This window comes from Spea bombifrons, chromosome 5 (genome assembly GCF_027358695.1).
Source record: "Spea bombifrons isolate aSpeBom1 chromosome 5, aSpeBom1.2.pri, whole genome shotgun sequence".
Lineage (NCBI taxonomy): Eukaryota > Metazoa > Chordata > Amphibia > Anura > Pelobatidae > Spea > Spea bombifrons.
Genome location: NC_071091.1, coordinates 28,716,731 through 28,741,740, shown reverse-complemented (window position 1 = coordinate 28,741,740; position 25,010 = coordinate 28,716,731). Strand labels below are relative to the sequence as shown.

The following is a 25,010-nucleotide window of genomic DNA, read 5'->3' as shown; positions in this document are numbered from 1 at the left end:
AATACTATTAATAGCATCTGAAGAATAGATAATAATGACACTGGTGAAATATAATAATTATAATAATAAATAATAATAAAAACAACACTTCGGTACATCTTTCCAATGAGTAGCGCACAGCGAGTTTAATATTATGAGTTGGCCATTGCTTCTCAGTAGTTGACTTTTAGTTTGAATTTTATTGCCAATGCAACAGGACAGGGAATCCAGAACAGTTATTCTTTATACAATTCCACTGAACTAAGTTGTATTACGTATCAGGACCTAGGCAGTAAATAGTTTAAATTACTAACAAGGTTTATACATTATATGCGTGCTTTACAACTCAGCTGCCTGATGGGAATCATAGTCCATATCAAGTGAAGATGGAATGGTCGCCTATCCTAAACACCTGGCTTTAATGTTGCTGTTTCCCGTAAATCATTATTAACGATGTTGATATATATAAGCAATGCAGCTAAATCATAAACAAATGAGCAAAAACACTGGTGAGATGTTATAAAATGCAGGCAGGCATTTGGACATGAATTATATATAAGGTTATTGCTGTGCAGATAAAGCATCTTGTCTGTGCCAGACAAATTAGATAAAGTATGCATTTCCTGGGGAGAGTTGCACGTGTTTCTTTTTTTTCTCTGACTTTAAAGAATAAAACAAACCAAAAAAAAACTTCTACAAGCAGTAAGAAGTTAGAATGTGTTGCTGAAATAAAAAGGTAAAGTAAATGGTCTGATCAGGTGTTCCATAATAATAATACTAAATTACCCGAGTAATTAACTAAGTGCTATTGACTAAAAAAAATCTAATTTCTAGTACCAAATAACTCACAATGAAATTATGTGTCTTGAGTAGTCTCATTAATGCGTATATTCTGACCCTGGCTGTCTAATCAGGACAGGTTTACTTAAAAAAAAAAAAAAAAAACTAAAATAAAATACCTAATATACAATTACATAAAATGCCCAAAATAAAATACCTAAAAAAAATTAAAAGTTTATATCAATAAAGTTCATATCAACTGTACCAGAGCTTTTTCCGGTGAGTTGAAACAGTTTGACTTACAAAGTAAACTTTGCATTATTCATAATTAAATTAACAGATTTTCGCACAGATTTACCCCATGTCAGCTTTACCCTGGATTTTATTATACATATGTAGGGTTAACTTTGCTGTTCCTACAGGAGAAACTACCAGTTAGATAGTTCCTCTTAAATTAGAAAACACTTCCCTAGTGTTAGACACTGTTATCTCCCGTTTGTCAGTTTTCCTTCCGCATATCATGCAAGACTTTACACTTATCACTGACTGACAACACATAGTGCAAACTACGCATAACGAACTGTTGGAAAACATGGCTACCAGTATAAATATGTTTATGAATCTGAACAAGAGAATTACTGGAAAAGTGACAAAAAATGTTTTAAAATTTTACTTCTTGCTCCTTCTGTTGGGTCCAAAGAGGATTGCTGGGCGCTGCTGTTCTATAGTATAGGGATGCACATGAGTGCGAGCATGTGTATGTGTGTGCGTGTATTCGCAAACTAAATAATGTAGGCAATTTCTTAAAAAGATACGTCTGTGCTCCTGTCCTTCATATATGCTCAGTCTGGTTTGTGTCCATCACAACATTATCGGTAGAATTCCTATAAGAAGAAATTGAGTCTCCTCTTATCCCCATCTGCGATAAGACTATATGTGTCATTCACCAGAACTGTCCACATAGAGGAATTAGGTTCCTTAAGGCCATAAATTGCCACGTGATCTTTTTGAGTTCACTAACATGTACACTGAATTTGCCACAGTTGAAAGTGGAGTAAATTTACCTCCAACTTTGTTATGTCAACTTTCCCAATCAAGTTAAAACTCAAAACTTCGAAGTCAAGGGGAAGACCATAGCAGCTCGATCAAACAGTGGCTTCTAAACTGTAGACACAGCCTGTTAGGGGATGATATGGCTAGTTGATAAACAGTTACAAAGCTGATCTAGGAATAAAAAAACCCCAAAAGCTATGTGTTCTATAAAGGAGTGTGTTTAGAAAAATGGAAAACTCTTTATCCAGCAATCAATGCATTTAGATAGGGATTAGCTGTCATTGGGAGTATTATGAGTGTTGTATTGAACGGTATGAAGAATGTTAAGCATTTCCCATCCCTTGCTTTTAATGTGGGGAATATATACTATGGTAGAATACTGAACAACATATTAAACTGAATATCACGTGCAAAAAAAAAGCCTTGGAAGAAGAGCATTTTTCTATGGTTAGAAAAGTAAAACGCGTTGACTTATGAACGTACGTATTGTAATAAATAAGTATAAGTAACTATGTTTGCTTTATTAGTAAGGCTGCAGGTCAGTTCAATGATTTACCCTATGAGTAATGAGGATTACTTCAGCTGGTATCTGAACTTGTACCTTGTAAGTCACAAATATTGTACTTGGATCCCATGTGTTCCCTGTGGCTGTCAGCAGGCTTCTTGATTCATGGTATCAGCCTTCCTGTTCTGTGTGTGACATTAAGCACAAGGAAGCGTTTATTGGTTAAAAGCTCTGTTCCGGTTCTATATTTTCTTATGCAAATAGTGAGTTAGCATATATTTAACCTTCTATTGTGTAAACTATGGCTGCTTCATTGCCTGCTACGTACATTTTGTTTATTGAGTTATAAAATATAGCAGTAAACACTCAAACTCATACTGTCACCCAGCAACTGTACCATTAAAGTGTTCACCTGGTCCTGGGGAAAAAAAATATCTGCTTTGGGAATAGATTCAGCAAACAGATAACATAAGTGATGAGCACCCATATGTCACAGGCTACATCAGAGTGCACTCAAAGTGGGTCGGTATCAAAAATAGTAATAGTGATGTCGCGTTCTTGATTGCGCAACATTAAAGTTTAAAAGTACTCTTGTGCTCTATATCCACGTGGTTGCATTCAGGTTTATTACTTGAGTATGCACTATAAACCGCAGAGATTGCAGACTTTGGTCATAAAGGCATCTTATTGTTGGGACTGACATAGAGACAGCTGTCAACTATGTGGTTGAAAATGAACCGTTATGTGCTGATGCTGGTTTGGGGGGCACAATAAATTAAAAGAGGTCAGAGAAGAAGCCTATAATCATTTAGTTTATTTTCTCGCTTGTAATGTGAGTAAGTCCTTTCTATTTGACTAGGTATTGAGTAGCCACCAAGACCGATGGACTATTCAACTTACTGTAAACATAATACAGTAATTCAAAGATTGATTGTCAGCTTATTCAACATTATCCAACATGCTTGCTAGTGCTTTTTGTGGTGTTGTGGGATGCTTTATCGATATCTTTATATCAACTGAGGCCTAGTAACCCGCAATATACAGGAACATATTGAGGCAAAACTGGGATGGCTGGTTTTGCATCTTTTCATCAACATTTGTCTGTGGTTAAAACGGAACTCTCACCCTGCTTTTGGCATTGTCCTTTGGTTGATAAAATATGTATGTAATATTTGTTCCAAAAAGTCCTCATAAATATTAACTTTATAATTTATTTGCATGGTTCACGCGAGTAGTCACCTACTCATGATCCTCTGCCGTTTGTGGAAGCTAGTTCTAGTGACCTGGAAGCCTCTTGGAGATAAGAACAAAGCAGCATTTGTGATGTTCAACACGTGATCATGCAAATATTTATTCTGCAAATGGCGTCAATATGCAAGCCACAACTTGTTGCAAAATTAGCAAAAGTATCTTTATTTGAAACAATAATTTGACTTCACATGTGGCACTTCTGACATCATCTTAAACTGGTACCAATCCCATAGTCTGGCTAATAAACACTGAATTTCAGGGTGGATTTGATTTCAGTCACTAGACTCATTCTTGCTGGTAGTTATAATCTTTAATACGGCTGCAACAACTAATGGATTCGTTGAATCAATTTTATTGACTATAAAATGAGGGTCTTTTCAGAGCAAATGCTCTGAAAAATACCCGTCATTCTATAATCCGACCTCAAATAGAGTTCAGTTTATAACACTAAGATGGGACCTGGATTCTCCTTTCTGGCAGCCGGTGGGCGTCTGTGCGACAGTCTCAGCTTCTGCCCTCCACTTCCGCTGGGGCTTCTATGATGGAGCACCGGCGTCACAGGACCTTCCGGTGCTCAGTCATAGAAGCTCTAGCGAAAGTGCAAGCCACCAGCGGAGGTTCACCGGCTGCCCCCATTAGACTTTCAGGGAGTATGGGGGGGCAGAATGGCTTATCAGGGTCGCAGAGTGACATATGTAAGGGGCACAGTGGCATATAGGAAGGTATAAGGCATAGCTGGGGGGCAGAGTGGCATATAGGGGGATATAAGGCATATCGGGGCACAGTGGCATATAGGGGGAATAAGTCATATCAGAGGGTGGAGTGCATATAGGCATATCAGGGGGCTATAAGACATATCGGGGGCAGAGTGGCATATCAGGGAGGCAAAGTCGCATATAGGAGGTATAAGGCATGTCTGGGGGGCACGCCTGGGGTCAGATGTGCATAACTGGGAGGCAGGCTGGCAAATAAAAGGAACTAAAAACAAAAAATGATTTTTTCTGAATCATAGTTTTTATTAAATATGAAAAAATAGTTTACATATGAATTAATATTTACTACTAAAACTTTTTTAGGTATATATTTAGGTATATTATGCTACATAATTAAGCTCTATTTCATGCTCAATAACCTTTGAACTATAATGTTTCTTAAATAGAAAAGTATCTTTTGATAGATTTTCCCCCCACAAAAGCATTTCATTAAGATTTCATTCATTCATCATTCATTACATTTAATTAAGGAAATCTGACTTAAATTAAAAAAAATGTGATTTAAATAATTTTTTTTGTTTTGAAAAATCATAGATTTGAATCCACCCTGCTAAATTTATTGCCTGTAAATAATACCGGGGAAACAAGAACCAAAGAACACCCATGGTGTTTCCTTACAAAAACCTACTTAGCACACAGTGGGACTTCTCCATTAAAGATTTTGGATATATGTGTTGCATTTGGATATCCCACTGACAAATAAGAGAGGTGTTTTTTTGTAAGCCTGGGTGGAACACCAACCATAGGGACCAGTAGTATAGAGGCCTGAAACAAATCTGGGAGACAATAATCTGTGTACACTAGATTTGTGCATTTGGATTAGTATGAATTAAAATGTTAACAAAATTTGTCAATTCGTATAAAAACGAGGAGGGACCCCCAACAAAACAAACCAAAAAAAGGACATTTCTGAATTATTGTTTGAATTTCGTTATTTTTTTCACTCACCTTCATTCACTCTCTCATGCTCTTTCACAGTCAGGTTCTCTGACATTATCATTCACTCTCGCTCTGAATATATCCATACTTACTCTACCGGCTGCTTCTGTGTCCGTGTCTCCTTGCTGAGCAGCTCCGCTTATTCTATTGCATTTTCTTGTTCGTCTTTCTTTTTTCTTTGTCTGCTCTCTTTTTTTGCTTCTACATGGACAACTGCACATGGCTCTTGGTGAACTTCTAAAAAAGGGTGGAGCCTCTGGGCTCATCCTCTCTCCTGATTGGTGGAACAGTGGAGCGCCTTTTGCTGAAGTCCACAGAGAAGCCAGAGTAAATAGAATCACAGAGAAAAAGAAGTGTAGGAACACTTCTCTTTCTGCATCTGTCTTCGTTATTCTGGTCTCCTGGTGAACTTTGGCAAATTGTCAGAGTCTTGGTGCACACTAGAGACCTGCATCGGGACCCTTACAGGCCCGGGTGGATTTTCGGGTGTTGTGGGTGGTCAGACAACATACCTGCGGGTCCCAGTAATCCCCGCACTCCTGCAAGGCTGCCTTTGCGTTGCTCACGCTCTCTTGTTCCGTCCAGGAACCCAGCGGAGTCACGTGAATTTACGTCACCTCACTGTGTGCAGGGAATGCGTAGGCAGCCTTGCGGGAGAGCGCGGGAAATCTGCAGTTCAGGTAAAGGGGTGGGCAGGATTGGACACATATGTTGCGGGAGCGGGCGGGATTGGACACATATGTTGCAGGAGCGGGCCACACACGTTGTGGGAGTGGGTAGTAATGGTCAAAAATTTATCGGGATTGGCGGGAGCGGGGTTAAGAAAACAGTCCAAGCAGGGCTCTAGTGCACACCTTCTCGACGTTCCTCCATTCGAAGGAGGGCGTGTGCCCAGAGGCTCTGCTGATTTGCCAAAGTTCACCAGGAGACCAGAATAATGACGACACCTCCACCTTTTTTTTGCAGATGTTCTGTCTGTTGCATTGGGTGATTGGTGCTTTGAACACCAATGTGCATTAAGTGGCATTGCTATAATGCTCTCATTAATTCTTTTATATGATTTAAACCATTGTCATTGGAACTGTTTGGCGCTTAGAAGCACAAAACAGTTCCAGTGGCAGTGGTTTAAATCATATGAAAGAATTAATGAGAGCATTGTGAAAATGAATGAATGAAACATAGTAATGACACTTAATGCAAAGCCGCGTTTACCAGCATCAGAATCCAGCCTTTTCCATGCTCCATCAAGCATCAAGCTTATTGTCCCTAAATATATTTAATGTATCTGTCAGTTACAGTGTATCAAAAGTACCCAGTCATGTAGCAAGCACATAATGAAATTTTGTCTAGAAATTTTACAAAACATAAACAGTGATATGCATGAAAATCACAATCAGAGATTAAAAAAAAGAAGAAAATATAATATATTGAAAAGCAAAGAAGTGGGGTTGGTGTTACAGGCAAATTTAAAAAAAGATTAGTTCATCCACATCTAATAAGGCATTTGACATTAATCGTGGAGCTTGGCATACCAAGTGTGTTAAGTTTGTTTGGCATTGGTCAATGAATGAGGGAAGATACACAGTCAATATTGGAGAAATCACAGAATGTTGCTTACAAATTAAATTAAATTATAAACACATGTTGAGCCATTTCAGAAGAATAATTTCTCCTTAACCAGGGGTGGCTGTGGATAATGTGTACAGCACAGCTTATTGCCCAGCATTGTACCTTTTTAAAAATCATCTTCCGTTAAAGGGACCATGTCTCACCATGTATGAGATATTGCAATGTGCAATTTTACAGAGAAAATGATGTGGTCCTGTAACATTTTTTCAAGGACATATTTCTGTTATTTTGAAAAACCAATTACACATACCAATAGATTATGCATTAAGTGCCATTATTATAAAACTCTTTCATACACGGGGGCTGTCATCATATTGCATAGTGCTGTACATTGAGTAATGACAGATAATAAGCCGTGTTAACCCACACCAATCACACATGTAGCAGACCGGAACTTGCCAAAGTTCAGCGGGAGGCAAGAATAAAAAGGACAGATTGGCGGAGGAAGAAAAGCGTTTCTGTCCCTCTCTTACTCTGCAAATCTATCTGTATTATTCGTACCTCTCTGTAGACTTCTGGAAAAGGGCGGAGCCTTATGGACAGCCTCTCCACTGTTCGGGGGAGAGGTTGTTCCCAAAGGCTCCACACTTTTGCAGAAGTTCTACAGGGAGGCCATGTCTAGTTGTCTGCAGAGAGGCAGCCAAAAAAGAAGGCTTTTCTTTGAGCAGAAGATGAAGAAAACGGGAAGAAGGCAGAAGAACAAGAAGATGCAAGAAAATAAGTGAATCTACGCAGCAAGGAAACAGTGGATAAAGTAGGGAGACATACAGAGAGAGTTTGAGAGAAAGTGAATGAGATTGTAAAAGAATGTGAATGAGAGTGTGAAAGAACATTAGAATGAGGGTGAGTGACAATTAATTTATTTGCCGAATGTAAAAAGCCCTCCAATTTTGATCCAAACCAAAAGGGCAGAAAGCAAAATTCGTTGTCTGAAAACTAATGGACGAGAATAAAAAAAAAAACATTTGTCTGAATCATTCTTGGTGCGCTATAAATTTTGGTCCAAAAGGCATAGCTTAGAAAAGCCATGAAAAGGACATAAGAAAGATCCAGTAAATGGGGTAATAGCTACCCGGAACCATAGGTTTAGACTGTCTACAGTCAATATGTGGAATTTCAAGCTAAACTCACATACACACAAAATAGCCTGAATTAATGCCTTGCTATCCTAAAATTTTATGAAATCAAGGGCTGCTGCCCACCCATGGATGTAGTGGAACCAGGGCCAGACTGGAGATGATAAGGTGGCCTTGGCAATTTCAGGCCAACGGCTGTCTACTGACATAGGTACGGCTCAGCTGGATAAAAATGTAGCGTGTTGCCAGGTATTTGTAATGTGGCCTGAAGGCAGTTTCATCTCTTCCTTCTAAAAATAAAGTTAGTTCGATACATATATATATTTACTGGGTCAGAAAAATCCAACTTTTCAAACTTTCATCCAATTACGTCTTGTTTACATGCAACTTGGAGCAGAATGTTTATTTTGGTATCGTTCTGGAACCATATGGAATGTACCTTACGGCCAATTTGCTCCACAGATGCTGCAATGGATTAATTACATGTTATCTGTCATTTTTACTACTGACGCTTAAAAGAATAAGAAACAAGCTAAATATAAATGCTGTCAATGCTGTGTGTGGAATAGCAAGATTAAAAGGAGAAATCTTTCTGAGGACAGAATATTTTTTTAAATCTAACCAGACTAACCAGTATTGCATGATTGGTTTTATAATACATTTGTACATACATTTTTGCAGAAAACTGGTGCTACATTTTTCTTTAATAAGCTCTTAAAGGGGTATTTAAATATATATAAAGAAAAAAACCTGTATCTGACCTAGAAGCTTTAGTCTTGTTACTGCTGCTGCCCTCCTCCTGCCTGTGGTCTGGCATTTCTTGCCACTGATTGGATGCTTCAAGCAGCCAATCAGTGGTAGGAAAGCACTCCCATTAAAATCATAGGCACTAGAACAGTAGTAGAAAAAAGGGTCTACTCATTTATTATATGCATTAAAGTGCATGTTATGGCTGGAGTGTCCCTTTAGAGCCCCACTAAAGAAGAATGCATGTTGGCCAAATAAAATATACCATCTTTGACTATTACGGCCCTATCCCTTTTCCTTTCTAGTAGGATGGTATAAGTTGAGTTGGTTTCAGACATGTTCACATTTAGTAAGTTCCAAGTACCCTGATGCACTCAAATATTTTGAATAACTCAAATATTGTGATGAATCATAACTCTTCCTTAAGAGCTGATGAATTTTTCTAGACAAACACTGTGAAATGAGTCACCGTATGAACAGAAATAAACATGCTGGCTGAAAATGCTACCAATCTGTGACAATATATTTTTAGATACACATCACCAAAGTTTCTGAACAGTAATCTGTTAGTAAAGTCTGCTAGAGAAAAACATAACTGTCATATAAAATATGAGCATAAGTGGGAAGAGTTTGGTGGCAGTTTGTACAGGATTAAAGGGGTTAATGCTTGCATTCGTAGCAGAAAGGAACCCGGGAGGACTGTGCGTAGGACGACACTTTTACCTGTCACTGCTTCTATCCACAACTTCATCAGTAACTATGCGTGATATGAGTGATAGAATAAATAAAGTGAGTAGATGATGCACATATTGGAATGGGAGCAGGAAAAAGAGATCTAATTTTCCTTAAATTAACCCTTTAAATCGGATTAAGACCCTTTTTTGTGGCTGCACCAAGTTATAGAAGGCCGCCATTTTCTGTTGCCTGTTTTAGTTCCCATATATTTATTCAGTTAGCGATTATCTGTTTGTATTGCCAACCTTTTTTTAATGTTAATGTTTGTTTTCTAGTGGAGCTGTAAACATAACATGTGAATATAAAAGACATTCATTAAAAAGTAGAGAAATATTAATGCAGTGTTACCCTTCTGAGTATAATTTTAACTATCAGTGCTATCCTTTAAAATAATAAATAATTATGCCTGTTTTCGAAAGTACTAATTGCCATGGCAACATTATACAACTGAGGCACGTTATCGGGCTCTTAAGAAACAAGGAATACTTTAATATTAGGAGGATAATGCAGTCGCAGTTCACAAAAGAAAAGCCTGTTTAAAATGCAGCTGTAATTGAAAAAATAGTGTTGCCATTAGCAGTTTAGGACTTGCATAGGCAGTCTCTTTGTAATACTGGTATATGTTAAAATGCCAATTATAAAGATCAGGACATGGGCAATGTAAAACATACCAGCTGTTAGTGTAGATTGTACTCTGATAACAGCCATAATGAGTCATCTGTGAGTTAGAAGTGATTATGCCCAGAGAAGAATCTTACTTCATTGCGGGGATAGGCAAAGTGTCTGTAAATGGACACCAGTGTCTGTGGCAAGGTTTGTGCCTGCTCCTGCTTTATTGTTGAGAAGGGTCTCATACCCATATTCGCAGCATGAAAGCAATTCCTGGTGTTGTAAACCAATGGAACATAGATGAGGACCCACATAACATGTATTCTGTCGCAGGGCCCCCTACATAGGATGAGCAGATGCCACCTTGTGACATCATTAAAGACATCCAGGGGCATACCTAGAGTATTCAGCACCTGGGGCGGATCCTGTATGTGGCACCACCCCATACACAAAAAAAAAAAATAATGTTGGCAAGAATATTTATTCACATTTTGTTTTACTTTATGTCAACTGGAAAAAACTAGAAATCTAAAAAAAAAATCAAATAAGTTTAAATAAATAACATTTACTGAACAGATATGGTACAGCATAACTTCTATCACTATATACTGAGCCAGACTTTGATGGCAGTACAGCGTAACTCACATCACTATACACTAAGCCAGACCTTGACCTGGTAGGCCTCTAAAACAGCCTGCCTGCGCCACTACTGCCCCTTTTGCAGCCTGCCTGTGCCACCCCTGCCCCTGAAAGTCTGCCTGTGATACCTCTGCCCCTGAAGAAGCCTGCCTGTGCCATCTCTGCTCCTGAAGCAGCCTGCCTGTGTCCCCTTTGCCCCTGAATCAGCCTGCCTGTGCCACCTCTGCCCATGAAACAGCCTGCCTGTTGTGCCACCTCTGCCCCTGAAACAGCCTACCTTTGCCAACCCTGCTTCATTAGCAGCCTGCCTGTATCACCTCTGCCCCCTCAAATCAGCCTGCCTGTCCCACATATGCCCTCACTCACCTTGGACAGTGTGCGAGCTCCTCAGCGGTAAGCTGCTGCCCCTTGTTAGGCGGCCGTCTGGCTTCTGAGCAGCCCCCTAATGAGTGGCACCCGGGGCGGCCTCCCTCGCCCCCCCCTTTAGGTAAGCTACTGAAGACAATTATTTCCTATGTGCTGTCCAAGTATACCTTAACAAACCTGCCATATTAGAACAACCCAGATTTAAAAAAACATTTTTATGTTTCTATAGCAATATCCTATCAGTGTTTATGACAATTAAGCATTTAAAACAAGTCAAAATTTAACATGATCAAAGAATTATTACTTCAAAGGGTTTGAACATTCTATCTCTAATATCTATTTACATATATTTAACCTCTAGAGGCCTTCATTCTGAGTGAACCTGGGACTACGGTATGTACTATGGTAGATGAAGCTGATTACCTGGGTGAAGCCTTGTCCTTAAATACCTGCTGTACCTTCCATTAATGCCTTTGAGTTGCATGCAACTTTATGGTTGGTTATTGTGGCCTGTTTGCAGCCAACCCTTTGTAACCCAGTTTGTTTGGACTCTGTGGTTCCAGATTTGACCTGCTGTTCATCTACATCTTCTCGTGCCCTGACTGAGGGCTTCCTGGCATGTACGCTGTCTGAGGGCTATCCAGGCACAGCTTTCTGTCCGTGGGCTGTTTGTCCACAGAGAGCATGCCCCCACCAGTATGACCACAGTGTCCTGCTATAGTTACAGCAATTGCATATAAAGTAAAGATTTTTTTTCCACTTTCCTAAAACCAACATTGTAAGTGATTTTATCTAAGCACTAATGCTATTTCCTCGTTCTTTTAAGTTCCAGCTCTCCTTTGGAAGCTCTGGCAGCCTTTGTAATCGTGTGCTGAGAAGATATTTTAGAACATGGAAGCTAATATGCCACTTTTGCTAAATATGTCAGCTTCCCTGGGGTGAACTAGGCTCTTGTAAAGGAAATATTTTCAAAACACGAATAAAAAAAAAAAGAAGGATGGTATTTTAGAATGAATTGAGTGAAATTTAAAATAATCATTTATTTTTTCAATCAACCATTTTTTACACAGAAACCTCAAACCACATAAATCATTATCTTGTGTCCATTCACATTGCCTGATTACTATAATTTGAAGGTCAGGGCTGTGATTGTAGACAAACAGGTATTCGAATGCAGAGGCACCTGCTAGACACTGAGGTCTTCAGTTGCCATGTAGACAGTAGTTGGTAGTTGAAGGTAAAATAGGTAAAATAAGGTAGTTGAAGGTGTAAAATTAATTCACAACGCTAAACAGAGAGAGTTGTCATGGCTGGATTTTTGCCTTGTCCCTTAGTTGTGACGGCCCTACAGTCAGCTGAGACTGTTTGATATTGCCTGCATAACATATTGTACAGCAGTGTCTGTTCTGTTGGCTTTATATAAATTAAAGATAATATTCCTACCAGCCATTTTGCTGCGCTGTGGGAGACAAGGGCCATGTATTGTGTTTTCTGTGACATAGTATTCTCAGGAGGCCCTCCTCACAGATGTCATAGTTCCCTCTTTGTGGAACACTGCAGTTTCCAAGAGTCCTCTACTCTGTGGAGAGCTTGAGCACAAACAACTCAAACATAGGTAATCAAGTATTTATTTGTTTTAGCATAGTATAAACTTTTTTATTTAGAAGAAATGTATTTAGAAGTTTTCTGCTCTAACTTTGAACAAATGTTTATTGACCTCAAGGGTTGACAAATTTGGTTTGGATCTAGGAGCCAGACAAAAAATGCAGGAGACAGTTTCATTTTTGTTCCATGATAATGATGCTTCACTATCATTAGTCCCCTTAATAATAAAATATTATGTAAATCGTAATTAAGAAATAATAACATTACTGAGCAGAGGGACCCTGTTTGACGGGCATGCAGGGAAGTGATTTCTAGTCACCATGGCGACCTGGCACTTGGGTTTGTCAAACTCTGACATGCCATGTTCACAATTTATATAAATATATCGATAACCGAGAAGCCTAATCCCACTTGATATTTGCGTGATTTGATGCCATCAGTATATTTGGGACACAGCTTTGAAAGGCTTTTTCAATGTGATTAATAAGCACATTAAAAGGAAGTATGCTTGGTCAACACCTTAAAACACCCACTTTTATCTACTCACGTGTCATGTTTCAGTCAGTATTCTATCCAGGTACAAACAAATTCAACTATCTGATTTCTCTAGTAACCTCCTGTATGGCACCGATTCAAATGGATGTACTGTATATTAACTCTTAGAGTTCCAGGTAGGTAAGCCACACATATCTGGTAAAATGGGCTCAGAATATCAGCCATGTACCCTGTATGTGGTGTCATATCGTGTGACGTATACACCAATCGATAAGCCAATTGGCAGCCTTTCCTTACCTGTCACGAGGTGAGATGTCTTGTTAAAGCGGAAAACCATATGTTTACACTTAAATGCACATGGATTCTCTACAGTGAAGAGAAAGCTGCTGATATGTCTGTTATCATGACATTTGTTTTGACAGTAGTAGAAAAGCCTTTCTTAGGGTTTTGCAGGTCTCTAGATTGCTTCATGAATGCTGGACTTGCTGTAGAGCATAGGGGGTAAATGCCCTGAGCACCACTGGGTTGGTGCCTATTGTTCAAGTGCATTGTATGATACAGCGACCAAATTGGACATTTTTACCAAAATACTTATATACTTCATATATTGCATACCATAAACACTTAGATAGCAAGTACAGTTAAGAATCATAAACTACCTGAAACAAAGTACAAGATATATTTATAGACATAATCAACAAATCGACTAATAAACAAATAAGTGGCAAAATAAACAAAAAAAGGGCTACTTGGTTGAGCTCTTTATTTGGGTAACCCCAGAGGTACAGTAAGTGTGGAATTAAATCAGATTCCTAAACATTGCATAATATTGGAGAGATTACTTCCTGAAAGTCACACTTTTGTATTTGGTATCTTGTCTGATACCAGTACCAGACAAAAATCTTTTTTTTTGTTTTCATTTTCAGCAGTATTGTGCTGTTTTCTTTTAAAATGTTTATTTTTGCATAATTGTATTATTTTTAGGCAGATGCATATTCGTAATTTTATGTTTTCTAGCTGTGTTATTTTAGTCCCGTCAACTTGTCACTCCTAGTCCTTATCATACTTCTAGTGGTAAACAAATGGCTTAATCTTAATCACCAGGCCTGACACTGACTAATTAAACTGTATGGAGGCATTGACATAAATGTATGAAATATATGGAGAGAAAATGGGTTATCTGAAAATGTAAGATATGGTGTGAGCCAAGTTTTTGCTGCAGCCAAAATGTTACACTAGTAACTGCTTGTTAACCTCCAAAGTAAAAAGCTCCAAAGTGAATAAACTAAAAAACAGAGATGGTAATGGGAGACAAACTTGATATGGAGGATGTTAAAAGTTCCTTAATGGATGCTGTGGAAGGTGGGCCTGCCATCAGTTCTTGGAGTTAATAGCTTTGCAATTTGGAGTCCTTGTAGAGCACTATATGAAGAAGACCTTGATGGCAGGTTGAGGTGTGAATACACCTTGTGTTAAGAGGTGCCTGGAGTGATTAGAGTGATCAAGGATCAAAAGGATCAAGCAGACAGTCTGTAGATATGAAAGTAGATACTGAAGGTAAATACTAGGCTGATACACACCTCAGTTCCCTAATAGTATATTCAGAAGTCAACAGATATGCTGCTCATCCAGCAGTATGGTGTCTCCTGTGATAATACTGGAGAATGGTCAACGTGTATGGAGGGTCCAGGGCAGTGAGTGCTAATGTACTTGTTGTTCTGGATACGCATTTTGTGTACTGCAGGGCAAAATACCCTGGAGGGTGCCACGTCTAGCCTTAAAACGACCACTACTTTTTAGGCCAGAGGTATCTGGACAAGTGGCCTCATGAGCGTGCTGGGCCTTTACTACTAAATTGACAATGTTAAACCCTTATATATTAAACAAGAACATGTTAGAGAAGTTAAAGCTGAGTTATCAAATTGAAAGTGCCCTTAGTTTGATCTTATTTGTTGGAGAAGGCTCATCTATGATAGTTTAAGACACAAGGAGGGTTGGTGTCAAAGACAGGGGTAGGCACCAACATTGCTTATGGTGTACATTTACTGGGGTCTGTTGTGGACAATTTAATGATGTTCTATGGACGTTCCTTAATCTTGCCACTGACACTGGTATCCTTCTATTGACACTTTGCTAATCCCTGGTCCTGTGACACATTTTATTCGTTAGATGACTCCTTGTAGAAACATGGAATTTGATGGCAGATAAGAACCATTCAGCCCATCCAGTCTGCCTGATTTTACCTGATTTAAAGACTCAAATGTTAATCCGTTATTAGTCTTGTCTTTTCTATTCATACATCTCATGTAGGCAGCGGAGAGGTAGAGATCTCTTACAGCATAACTGGGAAGTTCTTCTGTATGAGAAGTTGTTCTTGCCATGCAGAAATCAAGAATTAATGGGAGTGTGTCAAATCTTTATTTAATTTCTGTGCCCATAAAACTGGGTTTAGCTTACCTTTTATACTCACTCATGAAAATGTGTCGAAGTTTTAAGATATAACAATTAGTGCAGATTTTACTAAATATATATAATAGTCTCTATTCACACACTAAATAGTAATAAAACTAGACATATTACCTGTTTTAACTGTTCTGTTAATCATAGCAGTAAAATCAAGGTACGTGTCATTTAAAGCTTAACAAGTATAGTGGATTATCTGTTAAAACAAGCCATGGGATATAACAATTAACTTAAACAATGAAATAAAACCCCACACTGATACTTAGGAACGCAAGCCAGAACTTGAATCCTATCCTGGGATGCGGTGATATGCCGCAATACACTTTAGCGCATTGACTTTCTTAACTAAATTAAATCAGGGCTGAATTTGCTTCTGCACAGAAATAGTACATTTATGTTTTCAGTCATATCTTCTGTTCCCCACTGGCTGTTTGTGCAATGATAACACCATAAATAAATATGGGCTTTGGATGTTTTCATATTCAATCATAATCATAAAAAAACATAAATAGATGATAAAAAGTTTCTGTCAGGCTCAGCTTAACCTCCTATCATCATGTAGGCACCACACTGCAGAAACATCATCACGGCTCATCATGTAAAAATGGAATGCAGCTTTTAGTACTTGGGGTTTCTGCCAGGCAGAGGCAAGTGCCAAGCAAGGATCAAGGGTGCTCACACCACGTTTGGCACTAACCGTCTTTTCCCAGAATGCTCACTGGCACTGAAAGTGCCAAAATGACCAATAGGGCTGGAAAAAGTGTCCAGACTTATTAATCCTTGATTTATTATTCATAATACCCTTTCAAATGCAAGCACACACCGTTTTACACAGCCATCCTTTATGTTGCCAATCCTACTTTATTTGTTAATTCTTTTAAACCTGATTATGCCCGGTATGCACATTTACATATTTTAAAGGGACACTTCATCCAAATGCTCATTAACGTATGTGATAGTGACCACTTTTGTTGGTGTTCCCCACGCAAATGTTCAAAGCAAGTTCCTCCATGACAGTCAGTGGGAGATGTGCTCTGAGAACTGTCCTGGGACCTAATTGTGACAATTTTCATCTATGGTGGATCTATGGTATCTTCAACAGAATGGCCATTTAAAGCCAAGCACGTGGAGGGATGATGGTATGTGCATCATATACTGTAGTCTATGAAGGTTAAACAATAAGGTGTTATTATTGCCAAGCTTTCATACTCATTATTGTTGTGACAGTCCAAGGTTTTCTATCCCAGATCGGTAGATGGGATCTAGGTAAGATCATCTCAGTCTATGTCAACTCATGTCACTGCCACAGCAGGTCTATGCAGTAAAGTGGAGTGACTAGAGAGTTTCAACTCCCCCACTTCAATATTCAGTATGAAGGGCCAGAACTAGCAAGTTTCTTCTGCAAGAAGGGCTGATCCGGACCTGTATAATGTGTTGGTTCACTTGTTAAATCTCACTGATTTAACTATAAATTACACGCAGCAAGTCAAGGCAATTCTTCAGCAAATGCTCACTGGGTTTTGATCTTAATAAAGAATATGGAAACCAAGGAGTTAATACCACAACTCTCCTGCGAGCTGTCTTGCTGATTCTCCCTTTAGCAAACAGATCCCTGTGTTGGTCATCCAGAGAAAGCAGTGAGTAATGTCTAAAGCTGCTTTCTCAAAATAAATGGGGCGTTAAAATTAATTTGACTTCTTCAAATGAATACTAGGTTTTTTTTTAACATGTAGGGCACTGGGATAGGCAAACAACTATCCTGGACATAAAAAAGGCCAAGGACTAAGTAAGACTGAGGTTTTGTTACTGGTATAAAAGTGTACAGGCTAGATGGGCTTTTTTGTTATTTGTCTAATTCCACGTTTCCACCTGATCTTCTGTCCCAATCACCCTAATCCTTACTATGAACCCACTACATGTTTTCATTCTTCTTTTATTTTCCTCTACTCAAATATATTTCATCTTCCTTTCACCTTGACAGCCCCCCACAGTCCACTTCTCTCCCTCCCATCTGTCATTACCCTACCTTAGCTCACATGCCATTTTCTCCTTTCCTCATACCCTCACTAACCAGGTGAAGGCATCCCATCCTCACAAATCACAATCCCATTTGTTATCAGTTAGCCTTTTTCGGGAAGTGTTGTCTTTCCTCCTAACACTCTCAGTCCTCATCCTAATCGACCCATCTGATCGATCTCTACAGATCATGTGGACCCTAACAATTCATTCCCATCCTCTCCTATTGTTTCACTTCCCCCTTAACTAACGACCAGATTGTAAGCTCCCAAGAGCAGGAACCTCTTCTTCTTTTGTACCCGTTTGCTATTGTGTGGGATTTTAAATTATTCCCCTACTGAATGTGCTGGTGCTATATAAATAAATGTAATGTAATACATTATAATATACATAAAAAGGAATTTCTTAATTTAGGTAAGGGTACTCATTTTTAACCTCAAATTATGTTTTGTGTTCACACTATTTAAACAATAACCTGTAAACAGTATCTTTGAAATAACCTTATTACTTTTTATAAAATGAACCCCGTTGGACCCAGTCTTTTGATTTGGCCACCTTTTTCAATGGGAAATGTTGGCTTCTTGCTTTGTATTTATGAAATCATGTTATATTTAGTTTTAACATAATTAATCTTATCAGCAGATACAGTTTGCCTTTGTTTAATTTGTAATATTGATTTTTTTTTACTAGGAAACGGTCTTAGGGAAATACGAAGCCCTGTTTAGAGGCTTACTTGCTATATTAATATTTTTTGTGTTGATTGGGTGAGAGATAATGAAACTAATCCACTTTGTGCAGAATCGTCTCGTGTAACTTTAATTAAAGTGAAAAAACGACTTGCCATCTCGCAAGATATATATTTTTTGAAACAAAGCTTTGGCAAGAACAAGATATGAAAGGGTTGGCACAGTGGATTTATGGGTCTGTTTGCGAAAACAGGAATGCTTGCTGGAGATGCAGGAAATATAATATGTTGTAGTTACGTTGCAAAGAAAGATTTACGGTTGACCTGTCATCCACCATAAATGACAGAACTGATCTGTATAGATTAGAAAAAAACAAATTATACGATGTGCTCAACATTTAACAGAGAGTAGGCTGTGCACTTATCCCAAAATGCCTGTTTGTGATTTCATTGTGTTGTCCATGGCTGTCAATATCATATACACTATAATTGTGTGTGTGTGTATATATATATATATATATATATATATATATATATATAAATGCATGTAACCGTTGATCAGCTGTGTGGCAAGCACAATAAATACATTTAACTGCTTCTTGAAATTTATATAATGTGTGTTTTTCCAGTCATAGGGAAACATGGATATATTGTATATCATTCCTAAATAAATATAAAGAGTTGAACAAATCCCAACCATCGGGTAGTCATGGTTCATAAACCTTTTAGATATGTGCTTATGGGTGCGCTATGTCCTGCTATATATATATATATATATATATATATATATATATAGCATGTCACCATGGGACTTGTTCATGACATTGGGTGGAGCTATTGGACAAGGTCCACGTGTTACATCAGGTCCATCACTGTAGATCATATCCCCAACATTTCAAGTGTCAATTGCCTGGTGGGATTGTCTTGAGGCAGGGCTAGTGCAGGACCATTCACTTACCTTACCATCTTGCAATGCATTCTGGCATTTGATGTCATACCTTGACACACTTGGATTCACCAGCTATCTTTATATAGAAATACAGAGTTCACTGTTACTGTTACTGTTCTGCAGGTTGGGTTTGTAAGGCATCAATATTATGTATAGTAGCTGTGTTCTAATTGACTGCTTGCAATGGTTGGCTCTGAGTGACTTCATGTCATGAGGGCATACCTAAGTACGTTCTATGCCCTGTAGAAAGAGTGGGACTTGTCACATAAAAGGTAAATGTGAATAAACGAGGCATTAATCCCACTGTAACAACTTTCTCCATGTTTATATTCACATGAAGATATTAGCAATATATTCTGATGTATTATTCTTATTTTTGCAAACACATAAAATAAAGCAATACAAATGTGTTGTATATTTATTTACACGCTGCTGTATAGTGTACTGAACTGCGTAGGAGACTCTATACAGCAACATTTTCTACTTACAGCAAAAAAAACAACAAATCAATATTTGCTAAGTGGTGTTGCAGGCAATTTATTATTAACGATTTGTACTATATAATTGCCAACAAAGATGCATTTCTCTGCGAAGAAGGGAACTTAAAATTTGCTGATGCAATTGCTGTCATCATAAATAATTGATGTATGTGTATATATATATATATATAAATATATTAAACCTAATACACCTATATGCTCATAGCACCTTGTTATGGTATAAGGAGGATGAGGTTATTAAGCTTATTAAAGTCAAAAGCTTTTTTTTTCCCAATATGTTTTTACCGTTGTCAATTCCACAGCAGTTAAACATTTTTTGAAGGGGTTATCATGCCCCCTTATCAAGAATTAGTGAAACCTCTTGCTGATAGGCGGTCCATGGGTTTGTTTGCTAAATTTGATCAGTCAGGAACATGTATTTTAGCAGTGCTGTATTTGTGTTTCCCCCTGGTGGCTGCATTGAGTACTGAAGCAAGTGGTACTTAATGCTGATGAAAGAAACACTTTATTAGATTAAGGTCCTGACAGCAGTAAATGAAGATCCTTATATATGTTATACATTCTTTTTGTCACCTAATTACGCATGGTGTGAGTGAGGATTTCAATCAAATGTAGAAACATGATCATTCCTTTAGACACTGCTTAGCCGGTGTTGAACAGCTTTCTACTCTTATGTATACTCTTTATACAACTACATTGTAACTAAATTACTTTTCAGATTACTAAATAAAACATGTTGCCCGAGTAAGGTCTGTGAGGGTGTACTTTCACTGTAGTTAGCACGGCAAACATATCTGCGCTAAGCTGTGATAAAATGGTGGTAAACATGGAAAGCAGAGTTGATCGACTGTGACAATAAGCTCTATTGCTCTTCCGTTTGGTATTGTTGACCTCAGCATATCTCTTTACTTGTGTTTTCTATATCTATGTTATCATAAGAAGCATTCCAAGTATGATACAGGATTGAGGGTTATCCACTGTCATGTGTTTTCCTGGCTCAATTCCCCATCGCATTGATTTCCTGCCCTTTGGTTGCGATAATCACTAAATAAAGCGCTGTTTCAAAGTCCACACATTTTGTGTGCATTTTATAATGACTAATCCTTTGTAAACTTGGAATACATCTTCCTTTCTACATTTCGATCTATCCATCCATCCACATACCTTCTCATGGTCATACATTCTGTAGCTGACTCCTTCCTATTGTACTCTAATTTAATGGTAATGTACAAACATTAAAAGCATTACAATTTCATTTTTCTTATTTGAAATCCCTGCTCGAATACTTTTGTCAAAATACAGATTATCTCCTGACAATTAATGGTTTTCATAGTCCCTGCTAGTAGAAAACCAGGGTAGTCTCTTCTGGGCGGTATGGCTTCAAGAGGTAGCAGGGCTAACCATCCGTGGCTGCACATGTGGGTGGGGTTATGGCCTTGCATTCTTAAGTAGGCGGAGAGTAGGAAGGGAAGTAGGTGGGGAGTGGGCGTAGCCAAATACTTATACCCTGCGTAACGAAAGCTGGACTACACCTGGAGACTCTAGTTCAAACTTGGATAGTTCCCACGTATGGTTATTAGAACCATTTGGCAGCCACAAGCCGGTATAATAGAATCTGTGAGATGGGCTAAAAAAGTGGCCTAATTAAAATAATATTTAAAGAGACAGTTTATTTAGAAAGTTCCCAAGTCTCTCTCCATCCATTAACTATCTATCTACTCTATGTAGTATGATTTCAGGAAAGTTTTTGGACACAGGGCATTTGTCAAACAAAATATTTCTACAAATACGCATGTAATTGAAATTGTATTAAATCTACCTAAAATATTTTCATTTCCCACAATTAGTTAAATAACATTTGGCTTTGGAGTTTTGCAGCTTTTTTTGCATCAAAATTGAGAGTTTATAAAGGCTAATATTAAAATAATAATATAAAATAATATTTACCACCAGGCTTTTCTCTTTGGAACCAAATATTTACCAGCATCTGCAGTTAGTGAGTCTTCAAGAGTTAGTTGAAGAAATCTGGCTTTAATTCCTTAAAATGTCCACAGCATGAGTAACACGCAAGTCGGTTGAATTTCACAGGAGACCAATTTCTGCATAAGTACTAACACATTATTTAATGTGTTAATATTTACATTTTTTTTAGACAGTTGTATGCTCTGTTGGTTAAAGTAGTGTTTTCGGTGAAAGATCACCTTTCATCAGCTTATGTAATTTTTTAACCATAATAGTTACTTATTGATAATTTTTTGCCAGGTACGCCATTGATCCAGACTTTCTCATAGTAAATCATTGTTCCTAATAAACAATAAACTATTATGAGCCTGATTACAAGAAAAGGCTTTGGAACTAACATTTAAGGATATAGTTTTGGATATGTCCGTGAACACTGTCACTTTAATTACCTGCCAGCTCCCTCCTGACATCACTTGTGCTCCCAAGGTACGCAGGGCTATTGGAAATGTAAAGGGCAGTTATTTAGTTATTCCGATTATTAAAAAAAAAAATGGAGTTATCTTTTCACTTAAAATTGTATAGGTTATTTTATATACCTTTAGAAACGGCTATTGATCTACCTTTCGGCTCAGTATATGTGAAATAATGTTATTGAAATATATGAACCTTGAATAATAAACTCAACATGTCTTGAATGTCAGATGCATAGGTCAGCACCATTTTATTTATAGTCTTGGCTGTCTGCAGTATAGCATTTTCTTTTTGTTTGCACAGGTATATGAGACTAATATTAGTAAGCACAATGGAACATTTGAGCCCTTGCTTTAACTGATAAGATACACACTAATAGCTTTTTTATTGGCACGTGGACAAGTAGAGCAAATTCATTCTTGTACAATAAATGATAAAAAGTCTAATTACGTGCAGACTCTCATGGGCAGGTTATTTACTAAAGCTGCAGTTGCTTTGTGATGTTTAATCCAGTGTGCAGAAATTGGATTAAAAATCACATTTACAAATTCTCTCCAGCTCTGGAGATCTGATGAGTCCACTTGGCTTTTCTCAAGGGGGAGTCCCACCGAGCTGCTTGGGACGTTCCTGTGAGTTGTTCAACTAGTGAGTTAGGCTTGTGAGCTCAGTCCCCAATAGAAATCAAAAGACCTTTAGTTCATTTTAAGTCGTCGGTGCTGATAGACGCTTTCCAAATATGCCACTGTCCTCTTCCTTACCCACAGATTTCTGTGCATTAGTCCTCAATTTAGTTTTTGTTGAACTCTGAGGTTAGTGAAATCCCTTCCTAGTCTAATTCAGTTTTTCCAATAGACTGGAGGGGGTATCTGGTATCAGGAATATTGTGGAGCACACGTGTGATAACTCACAGACTATGACTGCTTTTAGGACAGAAAACATTGGCGGTTTGTTGTAGCTTCTGGGTTTTGTGTGTTGAGGTGTGTTTAAACGCTTCCAGTCATTGACTGATGAGTGATGAGTTTCCCCTGTAGGCCTTGTATTATGCATAAGGACAATGGTGTCTGCATATCTTTGCCTGGGATCGATAAAGCAAAATGTAGCTTACTTATTTACCTCTTTTCATCTGGAAATGTGACCCTTTGACTACTAGGTAGGTGGCGAATCATTGTAATCTCCAGTGACATCAAGAGTGCACAAGGAAGGTTATTTTTAAAAGTGCTGCAGCTAAAAAAAACATAGAAAGATGGGATTGCTCCAATGTATAAATGGTTCAACTACAACATTTTCTGTAATGCAGCATTCATACCAAAATTACATCTGTAAATGAAATGTCTGCAATCATGCGGTATAAAGTGACACTGTCCCATAATCAATATTTTTCAGGTTTTTGGCACATAAAAAACAACCACATCCAAAGTATTGTGTCTGTAACCATACCTGGGTTCCCAAACAATCCAATGGCCTTATGGTTAGCTAGCCCTGCCCATTGCACGGCTAACCACACCCCTCGTGTGGCACTCCCCAAGGCTGGCCTCGCCCTTAATGAAGCCACGCCTTCAAAAGTGGGAAGGCCGCAGGTAGCCCTGTGCTAGGACGTTCTCAGGAAAAGAATAATTCTACGTAAACAATGTCACACTATGTCATACTTGTATGTATCTGTCTCAACTTCATCCCCAAGCAGTTGATTAATCTTCTTATATAGCAGGACCATCCATTAGCATTTAGGAATCACCCCCATAGTCTTTTTATGTAAATTCATGTTACCTTGTGTATTGAAATCAGCGAAGTATGACTGTATTTACTTTCTCTGATTTATTGTTAATTCTTCATAAAAAGTAAACATTAAAATAAAAAATAAAGATTTGTTTGTTTTTGATTTGTAAACTATTTACATGTCCCATGAAAAATACGTTATCTAATGCATAAAATACACTGCTGTATACAGTAATGTAGATTAGTAATGTAGATTAGACAACCCTGAATTGTTCCTTTATGTCAATGCTAATGAAGTCCAGTCCTCCATAGATTTTCATTAGTCAGAGAGTCCAGCTAGACGATTAATATTGAATTATTTCATTGATGGCCACATGCAATATAATGAGTCAAGATGTTTATCTAGTCAGCTAGAAAACATACAAATTGCCTGTCAATGCATATTTTTAATCTGATAATCATACCTCCCTGCAAATGGAGGTGTTTCTCGCTGACATCAGCGGGAATGCCCCCGACATCAGTGGGAACTCCCACCAACATCAGCGGGACCACCCATCAATGTCATAATAGTAATAGATAATAGTAATAAAAATGATGGGAGTTCCACTTTAATATAGTGCATTATGTTTTTGTTATTGAGCCCTATCTGCAGGGCCCTCTTCTCCATCTTTACCGGTATGAACTTTTGTTAATCTTTTTGTCGTTTTTGTATATTGGCAGATTTAATATTATTGTTAAGTTTCATACAATAGCGCTTAGGAATATGCTGGAGCTCTACAAGTGTACAAATAAAAGTAATTTAAAATGAAACATCATTCCTTGAAGGCTTGTCCCGTGGTGCCGTCACTTGTATATCATGCTAATTACAATGTGCTGTATTACCTCTCAATGTTGTACCTTATTTGTCTTTTTGAAAGGAAAGTTAATGCTTTTGCGGTAATTTTCTTGTCCAAACTACACTCGCTGTGTGTATGTGTGCATGCATGTGTGTTTCGCTTTCCCACTTAGAAATTATGGCCATCCAGTTAAATGGGCGTAAATGGCTGTTAACATTTTATGTAAGGTGGAAC

The 25,010-nt window shown here is 38.0% G+C and overlaps 1 protein-coding gene across 2 annotated transcripts in view; it reads left to right on the top strand.

Moving 5' to 3' along the window:
- The window catches only part of OSBPL10 (oxysterol binding protein like 10), a 133,412-nt gene that overhangs the window by 1,214 nt on the left and 107,188 nt on the right, over positions 1–25,010 (top strand). The gene's annotated exons all lie outside the window — the stretch shown is intronic.